Source organism: Bactrocera neohumeralis, chromosome 5, assembly GCF_024586455.1.
Source record: "Bactrocera neohumeralis isolate Rockhampton chromosome 5, APGP_CSIRO_Bneo_wtdbg2-racon-allhic-juicebox.fasta_v2, whole genome shotgun sequence".
Lineage (NCBI taxonomy): Eukaryota > Metazoa > Arthropoda > Insecta > Diptera > Tephritidae > Bactrocera > Bactrocera neohumeralis.
In genome coordinates this window covers 41,999,133-42,020,806 of record NC_065922.1, presented here as the reverse complement: position 1 = coordinate 42,020,806, position 21,674 = coordinate 41,999,133, and the positions used below count along the sequence as shown (strand labels likewise).

The window sequence follows — 21,674 nt, the reverse complement described above, 5'->3', positions numbered from 1 at the left end:
GCCCGGTCAATTAGCATTTCAAATGAGTGTTTAAGGTAATTTTTTGGAATGCTCTTGAGAATATCGGTCGTCGCCTTTTGGATAGCTGAAATGTCCTGAAACCAGTGTCCTTTCATGGGCAAATGAAGTTTTCCAAATAGTAAAAATCACAGGGTGCCAGATCAGGTGAGTAGGGTGAGTGATTAATGGTTAATATGGAGTTTTCTGTCAAAAAATCAGTGACAAGCGTCGATCGATGACACGGCGCATTATCGTGCAACAGGCGCCAGGACCCTGCCTCACGGTATTGTGGTCGAGCACGACGAATGCGTGACAAAAGACGCTTCATAACACCAAGGTAAAACACAGCATTAATCGTTTGGCCAGGTGGGACGAGCTCTCGGTGTACAATACCCTCGGAATCGTAAAAACAAATCAGCATTGTCTTTATTTTTGACTTCTGAAGACGACCGACTTCTGATCGTCACAGAGTTCCTCACGACCTTCTTGGAATCGCTTAAACCACTCATGCACATTACTACGGGATAGGCACTGATCACTATAAACTTTTTCATCATTAGAAATGTTTCAGTAAACGTTTTCCCAAGTTTAAAACAAAATTTAATATTTGCTCTTTGCATTTTACGACCGATGACCAAAAGCTGCTGTCACTTTTTGATCGATAACATCAATTGTAGTTATCCAATTGTCTCAACATTTTTCCGAAATGTCAACAAGAGATCAACCTTTTTATTTCATATACCCACCAATAGGTGGCGCCACCAGAAACAATTATATTTAAAAAGTTCTGTTTCTTTTGCGACAGACCTTGTATACAGCTTCACAAATTCGAATGTTTTACTGATATTTACCACGATTCTTCTGGATTCAGCAACCACTACGCAGAAGCGAAGGCTGATTTGCCTACCATTGTAACAAATTTTGGTGTATAATTATTCAGCTTTATTCCAGAACTTTGCCGTCATTGCATACAAATTTGGTATATGGCATATAATAAAAATACATATACTATATGTATACGTCCTATTTGGCATTGCGTACTATTGGCATGGTTTAGGGATTTCATAACGTTGAATGCCCAACTTACAATTCAGTTTGCAACAAAGCATACATTTCGCTTGCATTCCTTTGAAAGTACTTTGATGGTATATTGCCAGAGGCATCAATATACCCACCATATGTATGATACATATTTACATATGTAAAAGTAAACAAGGCCGAACGCATACACGTTTATTAAATTGGCGCATGTGTTTTGGCGAGTATTAGAAGGCAGCTTATTTATGCTTGTGCATTAGGGCGAACCATAAATATTAATTTTTTTAGGACTCACTTTTTTATTCTCTAAGGCTAAGTAAGTATGTGTATGATTTGGTATATAAATTTTGTATTTGAGATATATGTAGATAAAGGAGATTCTGTCAGATTCTATAAAATTTAGCGACTGCAATGCTTCAAGAGTTTTTGTGATATCTTTGACTATGTTAATAACTATTCTGGTATGGCGAGGAAAAAATTTAAATTTTTTGGTAGCATACACAACAGGAGTTATCAATTATACTTTTGACTTAAGGTTGATAAATATAGTATCTGCTGACATTTAGTGATTTGATAATATATACATATTCCTGTATTTAAGGACCATTCTAATGTTCCATCGCTCAATTTGAGTGCAGGAATTTACATTTACCTAAAAATAAATAATTTCACAAAATCTGTACATATACACCATGCAGATATGTAAGCGAGTGCCATTTGTTTTTACTCTCAGCCACAAAGTCCTAACATCGTTAGCGCTAATGGAAGAATATAAAAACACCTTTGTGAAAATGTCTACATACATTATTAAAATTTCTCAGATATTTATGATTTATGCTAAATCAGCTCACAACTCAAGTTTACAAACATATTACATTTTTTTCATGTTGTTATACTATATGTACATTAGAGTGATTCAAAAAAAAAAAAATTTTTTTTTTTCGTTTCGTACTCTGAAAAATAGGTTCCTAGACACCTCTAAGAAAGCCTCTCCAAAAACCTTTTTCATAATGATTTTTTTCATTGAGTTATAAAATTCATAAGAAATAAAAAATTTTCCCAAAAATAATCAAACTTCAACCGTTAATATCTTTTAAACGGTTGGGTTTACGAAAAAATCATCATAGACCTTTTTTGTAGAGCATTCAATTTCCTACAAAATCCAAGGAACAAGATATTTTTTCAAGTAGTTGGAAGCGAGATATAAATTTTTCAATCTGATAATAAGAAAAAATAGAAAACTGTATGTAGGAGGACCTTCCCGTTACAATTAAAAACTCATGTTTGGAGAGGCTTTCTTAGAGGTGTCTAAGAACCTATTTTTCCAAGTACGAAACGAAAAAAAAAAAAAATTTTTTTTTGAATCACTCTAATGTACATACATATGTTTATAGGGGGTCTCCTGCAGGGATTAGCTTAATCCATTAAGAGCATCCAAAATCATCTGAATCTTTACTTATTTGCTTTATACCATGTCAATGACCTTAACAATAGTCAAGTAATTTATTCAAAAAAATCGAACTTTACAGTTATGTACCCCAGATGGGACTCGAACCCACAATCCCCGGCTTAGGAGGCCGGTGCCTTATCCATTGGGCCACTGGGGCAATATATAAGCACATAAGAACTGATTAGAGAAACGTTCAATATTTGTAAATATACATATATATTTCACTAAGATATATTTATGGATAAATGTTCATATATAAACTAAACAAGAGTAGGTGTATACAGTCAAAAGTATTCACCTGTATTTACACAGATGTTTTAAAGGAAATAATGGAAAACGTATTTTCGGTTGTACGCGGTATTGCTGAAAGCACAACGGATGCCGCATAAGAGGTGGATACGAGTTGGCAGCCACAATTAATTACATTGTGCGGCAACAACACAAAACGGCAAGGTGTGATAATGTGTAATCAGATGTAATCGTTTCAAAGTGAAATAATTTAAGAATTTTGAATTCCAAATTATTAATCTCAAAGAAAATTTAATTTTTTTGTTGCAAAACTCTAAGCTTATATTTTGTAACCGTGTTGAAGATAAAAGTACCTGACCAAAATATTAATTTTTAAGCTTGATAAAGAGCCTCCTCGACCGACACTTTGACACCATACTTCACTTGACGAGTGCTCTGTGCCGAATTGACAGTCATGACAGCATTATTTGCGGCTTAAAAGCATTGGCTGAATCAATACGACTACAAACGATGTGAACACCACTCGGCCAGTCTAATGAAGACCAAGAAATGGCTTCATTCTTTATTCAGATGATTTGGACATTTTTACTTCTTCATCATTTCCACAAAAGCTAAATGTTTTTTCTTTGTGCCAATGACTTTTTTAGGAAATATTCACATACATATGTATATTAGCGTCTACCATATGTGGAGCATAATGCACATACGTACATATGGAGCACAATAACTCATGATTTTGTTGCGCAAAAAATAATAACGATATTTCCAAAGCATGAATATGCCACTTTTCAGAAAGGCCGTAAGCGTCTTTTACATTCTTTTTAGTCATCACATATCTTATGAAGTCATAAAAAAATGTGTGTGTATGTAAATATTTATTTCTAGCAAATGTAACGAAAGTCTCAAACTCCGACAGTGTCATAACCTTAACCATCAATATTTTATATACATATGTACAATAGGATACAAAAAGGATTCGTATCAAAAACATTGAAATTTAAATTCTTATGTAAATTTAGGGAATATGAAACTGTAGTCCGTCAATCTGGGCATTCAAAGAAACATAAATATTCAACAAGCTAAATGTGAGTGCATATGTTCAAAAGATGTTTATGAAAATTTAAATACTAAACGACCTCATTGTTTTCGGTAGATCAAATTCTTAAAACTAACTCGAGGTCGAAGGAAAAAAAAAGTGTGGTTTTCACGATTTGGAGCGAAACAGTAGGTTAGATGGCTGATCCAGAGTTAAGCCTTGACCCAAACGCTGGAGAGTCAAGAAAGATATGTTGAGTTGTTTCCACCTCATCTTCTTTTATACAGCTTCTGCAGATGGCGTCTGGTTAGATTCCCAGTCTTACAGCTTGATCGCCAAATCTCCACAACTAGGTGGCCGAGCCTTGGCCGAGCTCCCGCGACGCCCAGCTATCTATTATTAGAAGACAAAAGGATTCGGGTGCACAGACCCGCTCCCATTCAACTGAAAGCCTTTCTAGGGTGCCTTTCCTTGCTAGCTCATCTGTTTTACAATTTCCTGCGACTCCGCTGTGGCCTGGCAGCCTTACCAGTCTTATCACAAAGAGACTCGATGCGAAACGGTAAGTTTATCATAAATTTATTCTAAACTTTATTTAAATATAATAAAATGATCTATAAATAAATAAGGAAGGGCTATGTTCGGGTGTAATCGAACATTTCATACTCTGCAACTTGCCAGGATCAAAACCAGGGAAATACCAGGTAGATAAATAAAAGTCTTCCAGTTGACGATAATCCGATCCGATTAGTTTTGGTTCTTCCAGCAGAGTCGCAGCTATTCCAGATTAAGGCAACGCTAGAGCTACATCATTTCACGAGCTGATACTCGCCAAAGCAGTGAAATTAAGAACGTTTTTCGGGCTCCTACGGGAGCATCAAGGAAATAAACTGCACCAGATCTTTGTTCACAGCTTCCAGCAAAGTGTCGTACGCAATTCTTTGTTGTTGATTTAATTGTGGAACATTTGTGCGAACTGTTTCGGCGGTCCTTGGGGTTTAATGCATGTTGCATATAAGGATTGGGTGCTGGCATTTCTAAACACGACAATACTTTATTTGCCATCAATAATACACATATCCACTATCATGATCAATGTTTCATTGTAAATTTCTGCAGTCGTTTGTAGTAGGATTTAAAGTTTGGTGGCGCACCAGATGCAAAACATCCTCAGACTTGTCATCTCTATACTTAACCCACAAATCTTTTGGACTCGAGGGGAAACATGTCAATGTCATATGAGGCTAATAATTTTTGAAAGAAAATTATGTATTCCTCAAAATTAGATTTTGACGGTCAGCCTAGTCGCGTTCTAAATTGTCGCCGCAAATAATTATTATATTATAACGGCCTTCCAACTTTTCGATAACATATTTGTGGTACGCTGAGTGGTTTACCTCATAATATTCTTTATTTATTTTTTCCACGAGCATTCTTTCGAGCTTGGTTGACAGGAAAAAGTAATTAATTCTCTTTTATGTAATTTTGCCCTTGTTTTCATTTGCGCCTTCGTGTGATTTGTGTCATGGTGATCAGTCTAGGTTCTTATGTACATTGAGCCTTCGGAAACTCAAATTTTCGTGAACGTTATATCTAACTCTTTTCTTTTATATCTTAGGCCAGCTATCGTTCAGCATCGTTTTGCTGTCATTCAAAATTAATTTTCCTTCATTATTGTCAAACTAACTTTTTCATTAATTTTACTTGTAGATTGTTTTTACATTTATCAAGGTCATAAATAGCTTCCGCTTCGTATGAGCGCTTGTCTCTCACTCTCGCAGATAATAAAAAATAATTTCTTGTTATCCTTCCATTTATTACTTCGCCATTGCCACATTTTGTTTTTCGCCTTCCTTTGGGAGATAAACTGCGTACCTTCGTCAAATTCACTTAATCACACATACTCAACACAAATGGACCCTTACAACAGTATTGCGGATACCATTTAATGAAAATGTAGGAAATACGCCTGTTCACCTGCCACTCAATGCGCCTCAGTGGCTACACTTCGATGCGAGCAAGCTGTCGCGGAAGCTGCGTACATACACTTCTATACACACATACATATATGTTATATTTATAGATGCTTATGCTTCCGTATGTGTGTCGGTATGTGGCGATATGAGCATGCACAATTATTGAAGAGCTGGCAGCAGAGAAAGCACTTCGCCTGTGTTTTGTTTGTGCGGCACTGCTTTTGTTGTTGCGTGCCGAGGGTGTTTGCACAGCACAGCAGCGCTTCTTTAAACTATTCAATTATGTTATTTATTTTCATTATGGCAATAAGTAGTAATATTATCCTTCAGCTTAATTAGTTTAATTTACACTTTTAAGCATGCCGGCAAGCACAAAGTTTTCAGCATCATTTTATATATTTTTCGACTCGCTATTAAAACTCAATTAACGCCCGAGCCTTGGGTGCATAATTCATGGGCAATAAAGTGCTCTGATATTGCATGAAATTTGCATTGCGCTTCCGACACAAAGCGTGCGCCTAAAACTCTTGCAGCTACCTAGCCGCTTTCACGCTGCATTAAACTTTAATGACACTCAATTCAATTCAAGTGCACACTCATACGCCCCGTGGCACCCGTGCCTATCTGCCCACTTTTGTGAGTGTCATGCTGAGTTGCCTAAAATCGCTTTGCTTATTGCTTTCGCTCGCCGGATCGTGCTCATTTTGCGTTCTTCATTATGCATTCTCGAATTGTGCCTTTTCGTTTGGTCTCCTGCCCGCTCCTCCATCCTGTCGACGAGCGGGTTAATAGACAATTCATGTTGCAATGTGTAAGCGTTGCGTGCTGAAGGAGCAGCGACGGCAGTGGCAACAAGTGAAAAGGCAGCATATTCGAGTTGAGTTTCGTGCTGCCGTCGGCTGGTGACTGCTGCTGGTGGCACAGCAATTGGTGCTGACCCATTCAGTTCAGCTAAATGGAATAACAAAATGCAAAATATGCGGGCGCAGAGTACTTGGATCAGCACGGAGAAGCTGGCGTACGTGTGGCTGATGGCGGCGGTGGGAATTTGTGCAGCCGTCTGACTTTTGTGTACTCGTATAAGTCATTAATTTAGCGAAACAAGAGTTAGACAGCGGACGGCTTGCGGCTAACTATTTGGCATAAGCTTTGCTTTGTCACTTTCGGAATGTAGCTTTGTTTTTATTGCTGCTGGTGCTCGTTGTATTGCTTTTTAATTAATTGTTTGCGAAATTGTTTTCATTGAAGGCATTCAGGGCACGTTGCCATCCGTCGCAGCGCATTTGCTGAACGGAATGGATATTGGAAACGAAAGTGTTGATGAGTTCTTCGGAAAATAATGAATGCTATTTCTTAATTTATGACATTGTGATTATTGGTTTATGCGTTCAAATGGCTTTTGTGTGCAACAGTTCGGTTTTTATCGATTACGGCTTTAAGAAACTTAAAGCTAAAACAATGGTATAAACATGAAAAGATGAAAAAAATATTTTATAAGCACCGTTCAGAAGTTGATCGGCTATAAAGAACTTATATTACCCAACTAAATAGCATCACGATCTCAACAAATAGAGTGCCACTACAATAAAGATTGAACTGATAAGAATATTCTTATTGATATTGTTTGGTGTAACAGTTGGATGTTTTAGAACAAAAGGTTGAAATTTGTTTGAAACATGTCAATCAACAAATAAAACCTGAATACTTGCAGTTATAAATTACACTGTGGAACATTTTTGGGATTATTGTCTGGGGGGTGAGAAATTCCAAGTCAGGGTGATGGTACTAGGTCAGTATAATAAAACCCTCAAAGGGTTGGCGTTCGTATGTGTCAGTTTTTTTTTATGACCTTTTAAATTAGATTTTAAATCAGATTAGCTGTTGTACTGTGAAATTTCTTTTTTACCATGATTACCACTTGTAAGTGTCAGTAAATTTCTACAAGAGGATGAAGATCTACAACTGAAAATATTTTCGATCTCTTTGAATTTTGATTCACTTCTGTTATCCGACTGATATTTGGCATTTTTAATTGATTTAACTTACCAAATAAGAGAGGAAACAAGTGAGGAAGACCTTCAATCAAGTCTCGCTGGAAATCTATATTACAGGTAACATTCGAAAACTTTTGCGGAAACATTCTTTGCTTGGATATCCCAAAAAGTGAAGGCTTTGCTAACGAATCGTTATTGGAGGAAGATAATATAGTCTGAGTAGAAAAGAACTAATAAAATAATAGATGGAATGACAGGGATGTAAAAAACGATTAATGCCATATCTCTGCGGTGATCATCGCCAATACGATAATGGAAGTAACTTCTGGGCAAATCAAAATATCCAAGTATATCTGTAAAAAGTCAAAAAGGTGGCCTCGAACAGTAATTTACAAGTCCTCCAATGAATATATCACATCAATCTTCATACTTCCCCATCTATGTGGTATGTGTGATAGGTAGGTAGGAGTACGGCCTCCCTGAGATCAATTAGCGCCATTGGACCGTTTAATGTAATATCGCGAGATCTTGCTCTCAATGAAACTACTTACATATATATATGGAACTACTTATATCTGGATTTCTAGCATTCTATGACGTGTCCTTTAACAGGGCCGGGCATTCAAAGAGAAATTGGAAATTTTTTGCCTATTCCTTTACAGTTTGCAGGCCGTATCTGATTCGTTATATCGCGATTGGTTAAAGTTTTCCATCAATTATGAGTAATTTCTTTGAATCCGGTATAAAGCTCTCTCTTGATTGTTCCTAGCGACATGCTATGTATTAGCTCTGCCTCGGATTCGTTTAGAGAGGCTCCGGATTTAGCCAGTTCAGATTATGAACAATTGCAATTGACCTTCCAGTGAGCTTAAATTTCCATTTCTTCCTTCCTGCATTGTTGACTACTTTGGAATTAATCTTTGGCGACGACAAGGCTAACGACTGGCTATCTGTACACATGAATGCTTTCTGTATTATCCATAGTTATTTAATAGTGCTTCACAAATCTGCTCTATGTCTAGTACTTCCGCTTGGAAAATGCTAGCTGAGTTTGGTAAACGGATAGATAAAGAGAGAGATAACAAGATCCTTGGAGTATGTATATTCCCACCCCAACTCCGCGGCCATTTTGAACCCGTCATTATAGATTGAGATAGTATCTTCTTTCGCTATATATGTATGTCGGAGGGTATCCTCACCAGCAAGTACCTTTGAAATTTAATCTTGGGAGGATATAGTCTAAAGGAATACTATTTCTTTCTGTGGGACATTATCAAACATATAACTGATGGTATACAAAAAGTACATTGACTTCTTGATTCAAAATAGAAATATTGAGTTCTTTGCAATCACAATTTTCATGAAGGTCTCTACTGTCGACAAAAAAATTGTACAAAATAAGAAATGGAAATTTAAACCAGATGCGCCTTGATAGCAGAGTACGTATGTTTTAAATTTAGTTAATTTTTAGTAAAACAACGAACTTGCGAAGAAGATTAAATGGAATGAGAAGTAATTTCTTAATTAAGGAACTGCTGTAATAATAATAAAAAATAAAACTGAAGCTGTAGTTATAATTTGAAGCAGGTACATGAAAAATTCAGTCTCAAAAGAAACACGTTGAAATTTGTATGTGCTTAAACTGTTCTAAAGCCTGAACTTAGTCTTCGACTTTTCGTGTTCAGCTTATGTAAATAAATATTTTATGTGCTATACTTCAAAGTAAGAGGACATACTTTCTCCACCACCAACATTATTTATTTCAAAATTGAGGAAGTTAATCTTTGAATAAATCTTAAAGCATTTTCAATTTTATTTTGTTTACAGAGCATTGAAGAGATGAAAAAGGCACTTTTATTTTCACATTAAGGTTTTCCCTGAAAATTCGTACATACATACATACAAAATGAACATTTATTTTTCTGACAAACTGGCTTTATTGGATATTTTATTGGGATACAATCTCACGCTCATTGAACAGCCGACAGCTGCTGATAGCGCAGCAGGTGTAAAAGCGGCTGATTGAAAACCATTGAATCGTGCATTTGATTTGTGTACATTTTACGTATAAATATTAATGGCTGTTTGTTAATGTTTTGTCGACAATATTTGATTGTTATCGAATTTAAAAGCAGAAGCACATGCGGCACAAAGGGATCTTAAGGATAATCTGATTATCTTGCTGGCTTAGGAAAGATAATTGTATTGTATTGCAGAATATTCTGAGCCGTTCGCTAATGCTTGCACTCATACAATATAAAGAAGAATATAATGAAAAAGGGTTACTTAAATATTATCTGTCTAAATAATGGCGATTTTTGCAATATGTGTTGTCATGTGGGATTTCTACAGTCAGCTGTAGGCTTATATATATCAAAATGTTCATGATAATGTCACGATTTGCTTTCCAGTGTGTGACTCGCCTGAGATAGCTTGATAATTAATCTGGAATGTACATCTCTGTAAGTATTTGTAGCTATTTATTATTTCTGGAAGATTAACATGGACATCACCAAATTGAAAATTGGATACAGTTTATACCCACACTCCGCACTTAGTATTTTTTGAAATTACCGAAATCGCTACACTTTACATTGGCATAATATTTCCGACCCTAAATCACAAAACTGAGTTTAAGCCTCCGATTTTGCCTTATTATTAGGTTAAGAGCTAGTGTACACACAATCATAACCACTTATATACACATACGATGCCATTTTGAAACCAAGCTGTATTTTACTTCACAATAAGTCAACCAAAATTGGTAAAAATTGTACCTTTCATACTTCGAAACTGTGATTCAAAAATATACTACATACCGTTTGCAAGAATATCAGCGCTTCAGGTTAATCTTATGCCATATATGGTGGTGGACACATATTTTTGTGACTTGGTGTCAAAAATTTGTGCAACTGGTTCAGAACTTTCCTGGTCGCTATGTGTCTAATATTAAGATTTATTTTCTTCCCATTGACTTTGTACCGTACATATCGGTTAGTGAGGGATATGCCTTAAAGGGGGTATTCTGGTCTAGAAACATGAATTTCAGGTAATTTTTAAAGTGTCGTAAAAAAAGGCAATTAATATTTTTACTATACATTTTTTTATTAGTTATTTGTTAATTTTAGAAGAGTGCAGAAAAAAATTAGAAACTAAAAAAAATAAAAAATTTAAAAAATTATGAGCTGACGAAGTGGAGGGCCTCTAAAAATTTCCACGTCACCATACCCATGATTTCAACCCTCCTAGTTATCTGAAACCAAAAAAAAAAAGATTATTAATCTAGAATTAATGTTGCAATGGCCGGAACTACGGAAAAGTGGGAAAATTTTTTTTCACAAAATGGCGACTGCCTGAAAAAAAATTTTTTTGGATCACTTTTTCTGACTATTTCGAATTTTTTAAAAATAATAAAAATAAAAACTTGAGGATAGGGCTAGTTTCAACCATAGGCAAGCCTATAAAGAAGACTCTATAAAAAATTCAAGTAAATCGGTCCAGTAGAACCTGAGAAATCGTGGGTATCGTTCCGAAAAAGTCAGTTTTGAGAAAAACGCGTTTAAAGTTTCGCGTAAAGTCTTTCGTTCGATTAGTTCCGGCCGAACCAGTTTGAATGCCGGTCAGAAAAATGCCTATATCTCCGAAAATAATTTGAATTTTGAAAAATTCTCTTCTACACATATTCTTGAATAGTTAAACTTTGAAAATAAAAAAAAAATCGACTTTTTTTTTAATTTCTAGACCAGAATTAGCCTCTTAACACAATTAAACGTGAATGTTGTGCTTAGCATTTATGAAGTATGGTGCCAAACCACCTTTTAATAAAATTTTTAGTTAGCATAACCTGACCCGGTGTCAAAATTGTAATATTTTGTATGACAAATTTTTGAGACAGAGTTAGTAATTATGAGATTATTTGAAATAATCGATATAAAATAATATTTTTGGCTTATTCCGTAAAATGTTGCCCGATATATTGTAACTAATAAATAAATATAAAACTTTGGAATGTTGTGAGTTGAAGGTAGGCGTGTTTTGTATCCGATTGAAGTTTTATGAGTTGTGTACTAGTATTCCGTCTGCATTTTGGGCCTGTTACTGTTTGACTCAAGTACAAGTATGAATCGCGTAAAGGTCACTATTATTGATATTTTAGGCCTATACACATTCTAAGCTTCAAAATTGTTGCTTCGACGACGTTCTTTATAAATTTCTAACTACTGCACGCGTACGGTTTCATAGCCTAATATATGTATTTAATGGTTATTTGTTACTGACTCGAAGAGAATTATACTCTGTATATTTAAAGTGTAAGCCTTTAGTATTGCAGTATTACATATTTTGAAAACTTTTACTGTATTTTGTGTGGCGTTGTCATAGGAATAATCGCACAGCTTTTACCTTTTCAACTGTATTTTAAATTAAAATATTATAAATAACTCAAAGATTTGCAATATGAACAAGTAAGAAATGGCTAAGCTCCGGTGCAAACGAAAATTTTATACTCTTTCAAATTGCAAGAATCAAAACGAGGTAAATGCCATAGGTCGGAATCCAAGCATAACTCTAATCATACACAGCGTCATATCCGGCATAAGGTTTGTTAGAAAAACGAAAATCATTATACTACGAGTATATGTAGTACTAAATGGGAATTATTATACGTTGAGTTAATTTTGTTGAAAGTTTGAAGACTTTTTCTAGGTTCGAGGTCAAAATCGCTATCATTAATACTTCTCGAGATATTCAGCTTTTTAAGTAAGGCTGTATGCAATTTTCATAGATTTTTTTAATACATACCATCTATAAAAATTCTATAAAGCCTTACTTAAAAAGCCGAATATCTCGAGAAGTATTAATGACAGCGATTTTGACTCGGAACCTTTTTTATAGCAAATAAAATTTCCTACAAATTTGTCATGTACATTTTATCTATAGCTCCTGTCATTTACAAGATATATACAAAAAAATGCGAAATTCTTAGAAAAATCGGGTTTAGAGTCCTGTACTTCCTCGCCTGTGTGAGTTCCAACCATAGGCAAGACTTTGTTGCACTGGGCACTTTTGTAGAAAGAACAATTCTGAGAAATATGCGTCTAAAGTCAAAGCGATGTCATAAAATACCTCTGATCTGTAGGAATTTAAAGATAAAAACTCACGATTGTAGTGTATTTTCTATAGAAAATTTTTACAGGCCTTGGTCCAGTTCTTAATGTTAAATGCTAGAATTTTCAGGGAATTTTGTTTAGGGTATTTCCAAGAAATTTCGTGACGGGACTGAAAAAAATTAACAGTTAAAAAAAACACCCTAATGCTACACATATAACATACTAATAAAATGTTTCTGGGTTTCATTAACTTACCACATACTGTGGTGGTCATATACTTAGCACTAAAAACTTAAATTAAATTAAATAATTTTCACATATATTCATATTTCACAGATAGATTAACTTAAATAATAACATAAAGGACGATGTAATCAAAACCTACAAAAAAAAAGTAAGAATAAATGATTACTACGTTGGACACATACTTAGCACATTTCAGGTTTAGCAATAAAAACTTTGGCAATCCGCTCCGAACCAAATTTTACTACAATATTTCGTTGGAAAACCCTTATTTAGATCACTTCAGACCATCTTTTAGGCAAACTCTCCACCAAACGTCTACATTGTTCCACAGGTATATCCAACCATACACTTTTGATGTTCTGTCACAATTCTTCTAAATTTTTGGGTTTTTTTACCTCAATCCTTCTCTAAACTTCACTCCACAAATGCTCAATTGGATTGAGATCAGGAGACTGAGCTAGACACTGCAGAATAGGAACGCATTGCTCCTCCAAGAAATTTTTCACCAAACGCGAAGTATGTTTGGGGTCATTATCATGCATGAAGTGCCACCTTAGAGGCATATGGTCGTCGACAAATGGAATAATGTGTTCTGTTAACATGCCCTTGTAAACAAATTGATCCATTTTTGACGTTATCCTAACGATAGGTCCAATACCGTGCCAAGAAAAGGCCGCCCACACTATAATATTTCCTCCTCCATGATTCACTGTTTTTTGTGTACACCTAGAATTGTTCTGCTGGTCACTCGGGCGCCAGACATAACGTTTACCGTCAGATCCAAATCTACAAAACTTAGATTCATCACTCCAGAGAACGTTCTTCCAAAAAGAAAGTGGTTTGTTGATGTGGGCTCGTGCGAATGAAAGGCGTGCCTCCAAGTTCTTCTTAGAAACAAGCGGTTTCTTCTGTGAAATGCATCCACGCAGTCCACCTTCATTCAAACGACGTCTGATCGTTTTAGATGAAACCTCTATTCCGTATACAGCATAACCTTCGGTTTTAATTTATTTAGAGCTCTTGAATGGGTCGTTTTTTGAAACCCAACGAGTTAGATTGTCTTCTTTGGAGGTGGTTTTGCGAGGCCTAAGAGCTCGCACCGTGGATTTAACTGTCCCAAATTCGTCAAAATGTTTAATTGCGTTATAAATGAGCTTCCTTGAACACCCAAGCGTTTTTGCAATCTGGGTTACCGACTGCCCTTCACTTCTTAACTTCACAATTATAGCCCACTTTTCTTCCGTGCAACACAAACCTCTAGCCATATCTAATCAGTAAATTTAAATTTAAATTTAATTCAAAACCACAGCTTTTATATTAAATAATCTCTCACGAACAAAATTTTTTGTATTCGAAAATAAATATTTCTTAAAACTTTAAAAAACTTCGACAGTCTAGGAAGTGTGCTAAATATGTGTCCACTCACAAAAGCTACTGATCGTTAAATAATCCTTCTATTTACGACAGTAGCAAAAAAAAAGCGACGAAACTTTGGGATATCTTAGCTTGGCGCCTTGATCATGTCTAGACAAAGTGGCGTCTTTGAATTTTGTAACATTAAGAAGAAAAAATCGTTTGCATTTAGGTAGAGTGATGTTCAGTATATGACCACCACTGTATATATTATATGCAGTCAATCGGATGTTAGAAAATCCTGATATAAGTTATGCGTGGTTGGGTCAAGTTTTCGCTAAATTTGGGTTTGTAATAAACATTTACTTGAAACTAGAAGATTATTATGTTATAAATTGTAGACGTGCAATGTATAATACTGTAGTCAGTGCGTGGATTGAATAGAAAAAATTCACAAAATATGTGGGCGATGTGGGCCAAGTTTTGAGAATCTTTCAAGAACCTCTACTGCATTGTCTTCAATTTCATGAAGTGTGTGCAGCAACGCCAGGCCGATAAATCTATCTTGAAGCATGTTCGTCTTCAGCCACGTTTTCATGCGGCGAAGTGCTGAAAATAAGCCTTCAGCGCTCGCATTCGTCACAGGAAGTGTGCAGAACATCCGAAGAAAACTATGTACATAGGTCTACAACGCAGTTCTTCAACGTTTCCATTGCAATAGTCGGTAACTTGTTGTTTTTTGACTTTTGCCTTTGCCCCCAATGGCGCTGCCAGTGATGAAGTTCAACTTTGAGCTTCAAGCGTCGTATGACGTTATCATTATTCAAAAGGTCTTTGAATCTATCTATTCAGCATTCAATAGGAGTTTCCATTTGTTTTGTTTTGTAAAGCATATAATTTTTCTGGAAGCAGCAAAGTTGAAATCCATTAAATACTTCTCTAGAAAAGCGCGTTTTCAAATCTGCTGTCTCCAACAGAGGAATGTACCCTTAGACCTTGTAGTGTTCTTCACAAGTTCTCACTCAGAAATTTTCGCGCTTTGTTTGTCGGCCGCAGATTCTTGGTTTTTCTTCGTCAATTTTCAGTTCTTTCGCCATTTTTTTGCTGTTTGCATAAAGGAATTGAAAATGTTCTGGCCGAAAGCCGCCAACACAAAAAGTAGCACTTCGCGAATGTGCCTCAAACACCCCGGGTATTGGCTCGAGTAGAGTTATTTTTTTAGAGCTAATTACAATTTATCAGTTTCAGTTACGGATCTGATTGGATTTATTAACAATTTAGTACGCATGCGTTGCTATAATTTGTAATTTTAATGGTATCATCATTATTTATTATTAATATAATAGTCTTTAATTTTAAAATAGAAAATTCTGAATTATGTTTCTGTTACTTTCAGAGCAGTAAAATTGTTAAGGGGGTATTATATTCTAGAATTTTGAAAAATTCGTTTTTTCTTCATATATTTAAAGCTTAGACCCTTAAGAACATATTCAAAGGAGTTTTTAAAAAGTATTTTAAGAACCGTTACTTTTTGTGACTACCTAGCCGGTTCGGCCATATCGAATTTTTTAAACGCGTTTTTCTCGAAACTACTTTTTTTCCGCACGGTACCGGCATTATCTCAAGTTCTATATAACCGATTTACTTGAAATTTTGTGTGAATCTTCTTTATATAATCCTTTATCGTTTTAGCATCGTGTGAAAATTTTTGTTTTTATTTATTCAGGAATTTCAAAAAGGTGAGTAGCGTAAAAACTGATTTTTATTTTCAGGCAGTTTTTTCAAAAAATGTTCCCTGGGACTATCGACCGTTGATAAAGAATTTGATTTTTTTTTTCAGACCACCCAGGAGAGTTTACACCTGTCTCTCCCCTCTCTAATTATTTTAATTTTTAATATTTTTTTGTAAAATTTTTCTTCTGTATTCTTAAGATTTCAAAAAAAAACACCATAAAAAAATGGATACTAAAAATATTAATTGCCTTTTTTTGTACGACACTTTAAAAATTACCTGAAATTCATGCTTCTGAGTAGAATAGATCCTAATAAGCCATTTAGCCCTTGGGGCGAAAATGTCGTCATATAAATATAAAATGTTTTGAGCGATTTTTTTACGTCTTTTATAAGAATGCTCTGCTTAATCATCACAAAATGTGCCTTCCTTGTTGGTTTTGAGTTTTGTATGTAGTAGATAGTTACATGATGTTAGGTTAGGCGAATACAAAGGATGGTTGATGAGGGAAGTCCGTTTTTCATCGAAACCTGCTTCACTTTTTTGGTATTTAGTGTTTTTATTCATATCTAATCTCCAAGCCAACATTCTTTTAGTAAAATTAGGACTTTTTCCACAAATTCAGCAGAATTACTAGCTTGTGGATGACTTAGGTTTTTGTCCTCATTTAAATCCTCAAGAACATTTTAATACGATATAAATCACGTATAAACTTGAGTATGATTCGTTTACAATCAACAACATAAACTCTTTTTATCACTTAAGGGGGTATTCTGGTTTAGAAATTCGAAAAAATCGATTTTTTTTTTGTTTTGCTTATTTTTATAGTATAACCCTTCAAGAAAATGTCCCGAAGAGTATTTTTCGAAATTAAAATTATTTTCCGAGTTACAGCTCATTTGTGACTCCGACTCCGACTGCGCGCAACTAGTTCTCAAACTTTAAACTCGTTTTTCTCATAACTACTTTTCTAGAAACGGTGTGCATGATATCTCAAGTTCTACTCACACGATTCACATGAAATTTTACACATAGCTTTCTTATACATTACAGTATCGCACTACGAAGAGCTTACGAAAGAATTTTTTATTTTTATTTTAAAAAAATTCCGAAGCACAAAAAAACAGGAAAAATACGAAACTTTTTTTCAAACCACCACCGTTTTGTAAAAAAAATTTTTTTTTTTCAAAAACGTTCAAAATCATGTAAAAAACGGATAGTCAAAATAATTTTTGATTTTTTTTTTCGCGCCAAAAAAAAAAAAAATACCTAAAATTCGGGCTTCTAAACCAGTATACCCCCTTAATATGTCTTAGGATTTTTTTTTCAAGTTCGACACAAATTAATAATTGAAATATAATGTTAGGTTTTTGGGACAAATCTTGTATAACTGACGTAAAAATCATATCAGAGAGTTAGATTATGCTTTGAAATTTTTAATTTATTTTGTACCTAGAAATAAGCAAATCACGTGTGTACAATAATATCACTCAACTTGCAACGGCTTAAAATAACAATGGCCACACAGCAGCATTAAGCTACCATAATCCACGATTATAGGAATTAGTGAAACCATTTTTTACTCACCTTCAGCCGCCCGCATAAGTATACTTCAGCAATGCATTAAAGTACTACAATTTGTTAATCGATAAATATATTGTGCGCGCTTTTGATTGGTTGCTTTAAATTTACCACTAATACTATGTGATTATACGTACGGTACTATTTGATTCAGGAATTAAGTGATTGCAAACGGTAATTTATGTTACTAGTAAGCCACACAAACTTTTACTAAAACTACTGAAAGCAATTTTTATATTATTATTTATATTGTATTTTACCGTTTTAATAACATTAATAAATATTTAACGCATAGTATCCTGCGCCATTAACTCAATAAATCCTCTGCTAGGCTACACTAGACGGACTAAATTTATATTGGTAAGTTTTACTGCAAAAAAATTTATATTTATTCATGAGTGCACACAACTCTCATCATTTAACGGTTCCCGCTGGAGAGCATAAAATTCACATTTCAAATTTTCCAGGTTCACATAAAAATTCAATGGCATGTTAGATGCGGGCGTGAGCAGCACGAAATTCACGAGGCAAGGCTGTAAACATCCAACGCTTACATTGTTACATGTGAATGAATATAAATTATGCATAACGGCAACACGTCACGCGCACCAACACACTGACGGTAATAAACAAGCTGCCTTAGCATAAGCATAGGCGCTAAAGCACAGTTAAGAAAACAAAGCGCACAACCGCAAAAATACGCGCAGCCTCTGACCCTGCGCTCGTTGCGTTGATGCTTCAGCACTGACACTGACCTCAGCCCGCCACATGTAGTCATTACATTGGTGGTGTTATTCTATTATTTGCTCGACCACATTATCATAAACAATATATTTTCGGAATTTTTCTAAAATTTTTGCACGGTGAACACATTTCAAAGCAAAACATTGTTTTTGCATACACCTTTGGTAAACAATGGCACAAGCATATTTACTGTTATAATTGTATGCACATGTATACATATACTTATTTAAGGGATACACTTATTTTTTTCATATATGTACATATATACTCATATATACTTATGTGTATATGTAAACACTTTGTTGTTTTTTAATAAGCGCGCTTAGTATTTAATTAAGCTGAATGCTTTGGCTTTGTCACTGTCGCTGACGATTTTGCTGGCCAGCAGAGAACCGACTTGATTTCTGGCCAACTCCAAACTGAGTCGAGTGCATTGCGATCCCTGCGTTTTATACGAGTATGTTGTTAGTTTTCACGCGCCGCCATTGATGCCGTTGTAATGTTGCCGCTGCTGCTGCGGATATTGGCGTTTGTTGTTGCTGCCGCATGCACGTTGTTGCTTCCTTGCGTAAGTACAATGTTTATTTAGTTTCGGATTTTATTTTTATTTGTTGTTTCGCCAAGCCATGCGCCTGATAGAGCTTTCTACAACAAATCTTTGTTTTCAACTCATGTTATATGCAACAGCAACGACGATAGTGAGCTTGCCGAAGCTTTTTGAGAGTTGCCAACGCGGCATAGAATCGCAATTAGACCAGAGAACAATTTAAATGTTTCAAAACAATGAAAGTGAGTAATTTGATATATGTTGCTGCTAATAATTAATTTTCCCCAAGAATAAAAATTTTCCTCTATTAAATGGTTAAATTGAAAATAATTATTAGATTTCAACACATTTCTAGGCCCAATCATAAACAAAGTAAACCAAGGAAACCTGAAGAATTGTTGATTAATCCAAAAAGAAGTCGAATTAGCACTTCCAACAATTTCTTCTTCTCTCTAATGGCTTAGACATCGCTTACGCGGTTATAACCGAGTTAACAACAGCGCGCCAGTCGTTTCTTCTTTTCGCAAGGTGGCGCCAATTCTAGATAGTAGGTTTTTCTCAACCTGATCTATCCAACGGAGTGGAGGTCTTCCTTTTCCTCTGCTTTCCCCTGCGGGTAATTCGACGAATACTTTCAGAGTTGAAGTGTTTTCACCCATACGGACACCCATCTTTTAATTCGCTGAAATATGTCAATGTCGTCGTATATCTCGTACAGCTCATCGTTCCATCGAATGCGATATTCGTCGTGGCCAATGCGCAAAGGACCATAAATCTTTCACAGAACTTTTCTCTCGAAAACTCGTAACGTCGACTCATCAGCTGTTGTCATTGTCCATGCTTCTGCACCATATAGGGGTAGGTGTAGTACGGGAATAATGAGAGAGAGAGAACTTTACTTCTCAGTTGCCTACTGAGCCCGAAATAGCACCTGTTTGCAAGAGATATCCTGCATTAGATTTCAAGTCTTACATTGTTGTTGGTGTTAATACTTACTGGTTCCAAGATCCAGACAGAGCTTTTGGTTTACACAGCCGTATTAGTTTTGCGGGGATACCAAATTCAGGCAAAGCGGCATAAAGGCAGCTCCAAAGAACAAATTGATGTGTGTCGATTTTCTTTTCACGGGTCTTTTCCAAGATTTGCCGCATGGTGAATATTTGGTCAGTTTTTGATTTTCCAGAGCTAAGGCCACACTGATAAGGTCCAATCAGTTTGCGTTATATGCGATATTGAGGAAGTTTATCTCACGATAGTTGGCGCAGATTGTGGGGTTTCCCTTTTTGTGGATTGGGCAGAGCACACTTACATTCCAATCGTAAGGCATGCTTCCGTCCGACCATATTCTACAAAGAAGCTGATGCATGCTCCTTATCAGTTCTTCGCCCTACGTATTTGAAAAGCTCAGCGCCAATTCATCGATCTCCGCCGCTTTGTTGTTCTCCAGACGGGTAATAGTTATTCGTACTTCTTCATGGTCGGGATAATGGAACGTCTGCTCCATCGTTATCGATTGGGGTAGCGGGCTCACCATCTCCTGGTGTTATGCTTTTACTGTCATTCAGTAGGCTGGAGAAGTGTACCCTCTAAAATGCTCTGGGCATCAGTCATTGGATCATCTCTGGCGGTTCTACGAAAGTGTGCTTCGGTCTTCAAACTTTCTGTTAGTTCTGCTTGTCAAGCCTTTCGTACACACGCATTTCGGTCTCTGTCTTTTTTGTTTCTTCTTACCGTAATTTATTATTACCTTAATTGTTGCATTATTTAATAGTTTTTAAGGAAATGTGTCATTTGATGAATAAGAGTTCGAGGTTTGAGGAATATAATAAACGATTAGAAGACACTGTCAAAGTTTTCCATTTTCATTTATATAAGTGAGAGTGTAGTTTTCTTTTCACAAAAATTAAACGTTGCTTAAAACAGACATATTTGAATCAGTCCAACTACAAATCGAGAGCTTTGAGCTTTTTAGCATAACGCACACCACGAAATGTTGTACGTGAAAATCATGTTATTTACTATAGTAGAAACGGAAACATTTCCGAGAGCATAGCGCTTAAGGATTCTCGCTCACTCACACACGTTTAGTGGATAGAACGATTTTTGGCGGGAATCCGTGTGCCGTGCCGTGACCGGTATGCAGCAGGATAAACTCGTAAAAGCTTCACATAACACAATCACGCATATGTATGTACATATGTATAACACATACTCATTATCACCTCACGCGCGACTTTGCGTATGGAATGTGAGGATATATGTGTGTACGTAGATACGTTGTTTGCTCGCGTGAATGTTGCTTTCAATGTGACGTTTCTTTACACGACGCTTCTGCCATTGTTGTCGTTGTTTTTGTGAGTTTGTTTGTTGACTTGAGAGTGCTTTACACTTGTTCGCAAACTTTTACCCCTACACTTTTTCACGTGTGTATGTATGTATGTGTGCTTATTCTTCGTTTATCACATATCCAGTCATATAAGTGCGTATAAGTACATACATACATACATATGTATCACTCTGAGCTCGTGCTCGTGAAGGTGTTTCAGACACGTGAAAAAGCAAACACTTCAAATGCTTGATTTCACGAGAAAGAAGCTTATCCTCAATGTCTGTTCACGTA

At 35.7% G+C, this 21,674-nt stretch overlaps 1 protein-coding gene and 1 non-coding gene across 3 annotated transcripts in view; both read right to left on the bottom strand.

The window, feature by feature from the left end:
* The window catches only part of LOC126759957 (otoferlin-like), a 137,613-nt gene extending 118,557 nt beyond the window's left edge, over nt 1-19,056 (bottom strand). Inside the window, exon 1 of one of the 2 annotated variants that reach the window (XM_050475218.1) lies at nt 17,770-19,056. The gene's annotated coding sequence lies outside the window, so the exon portion shown is untranslated. The remainder of the gene's footprint in view (nt 1-17,769) is intronic. The other variant, XM_050475217.1, reaches the window with a different exon arrangement.
* Trnar-ccu (transfer RNA arginine (anticodon CCU)) lies at nt 2,573-2,645 on the bottom strand. The gene has a single exon. It is a non-coding gene; the product is annotated as a tRNA-Arg (tRNA).
* Nucleotides 19,057-21,674: the final 2,618 nt, after the last annotated feature.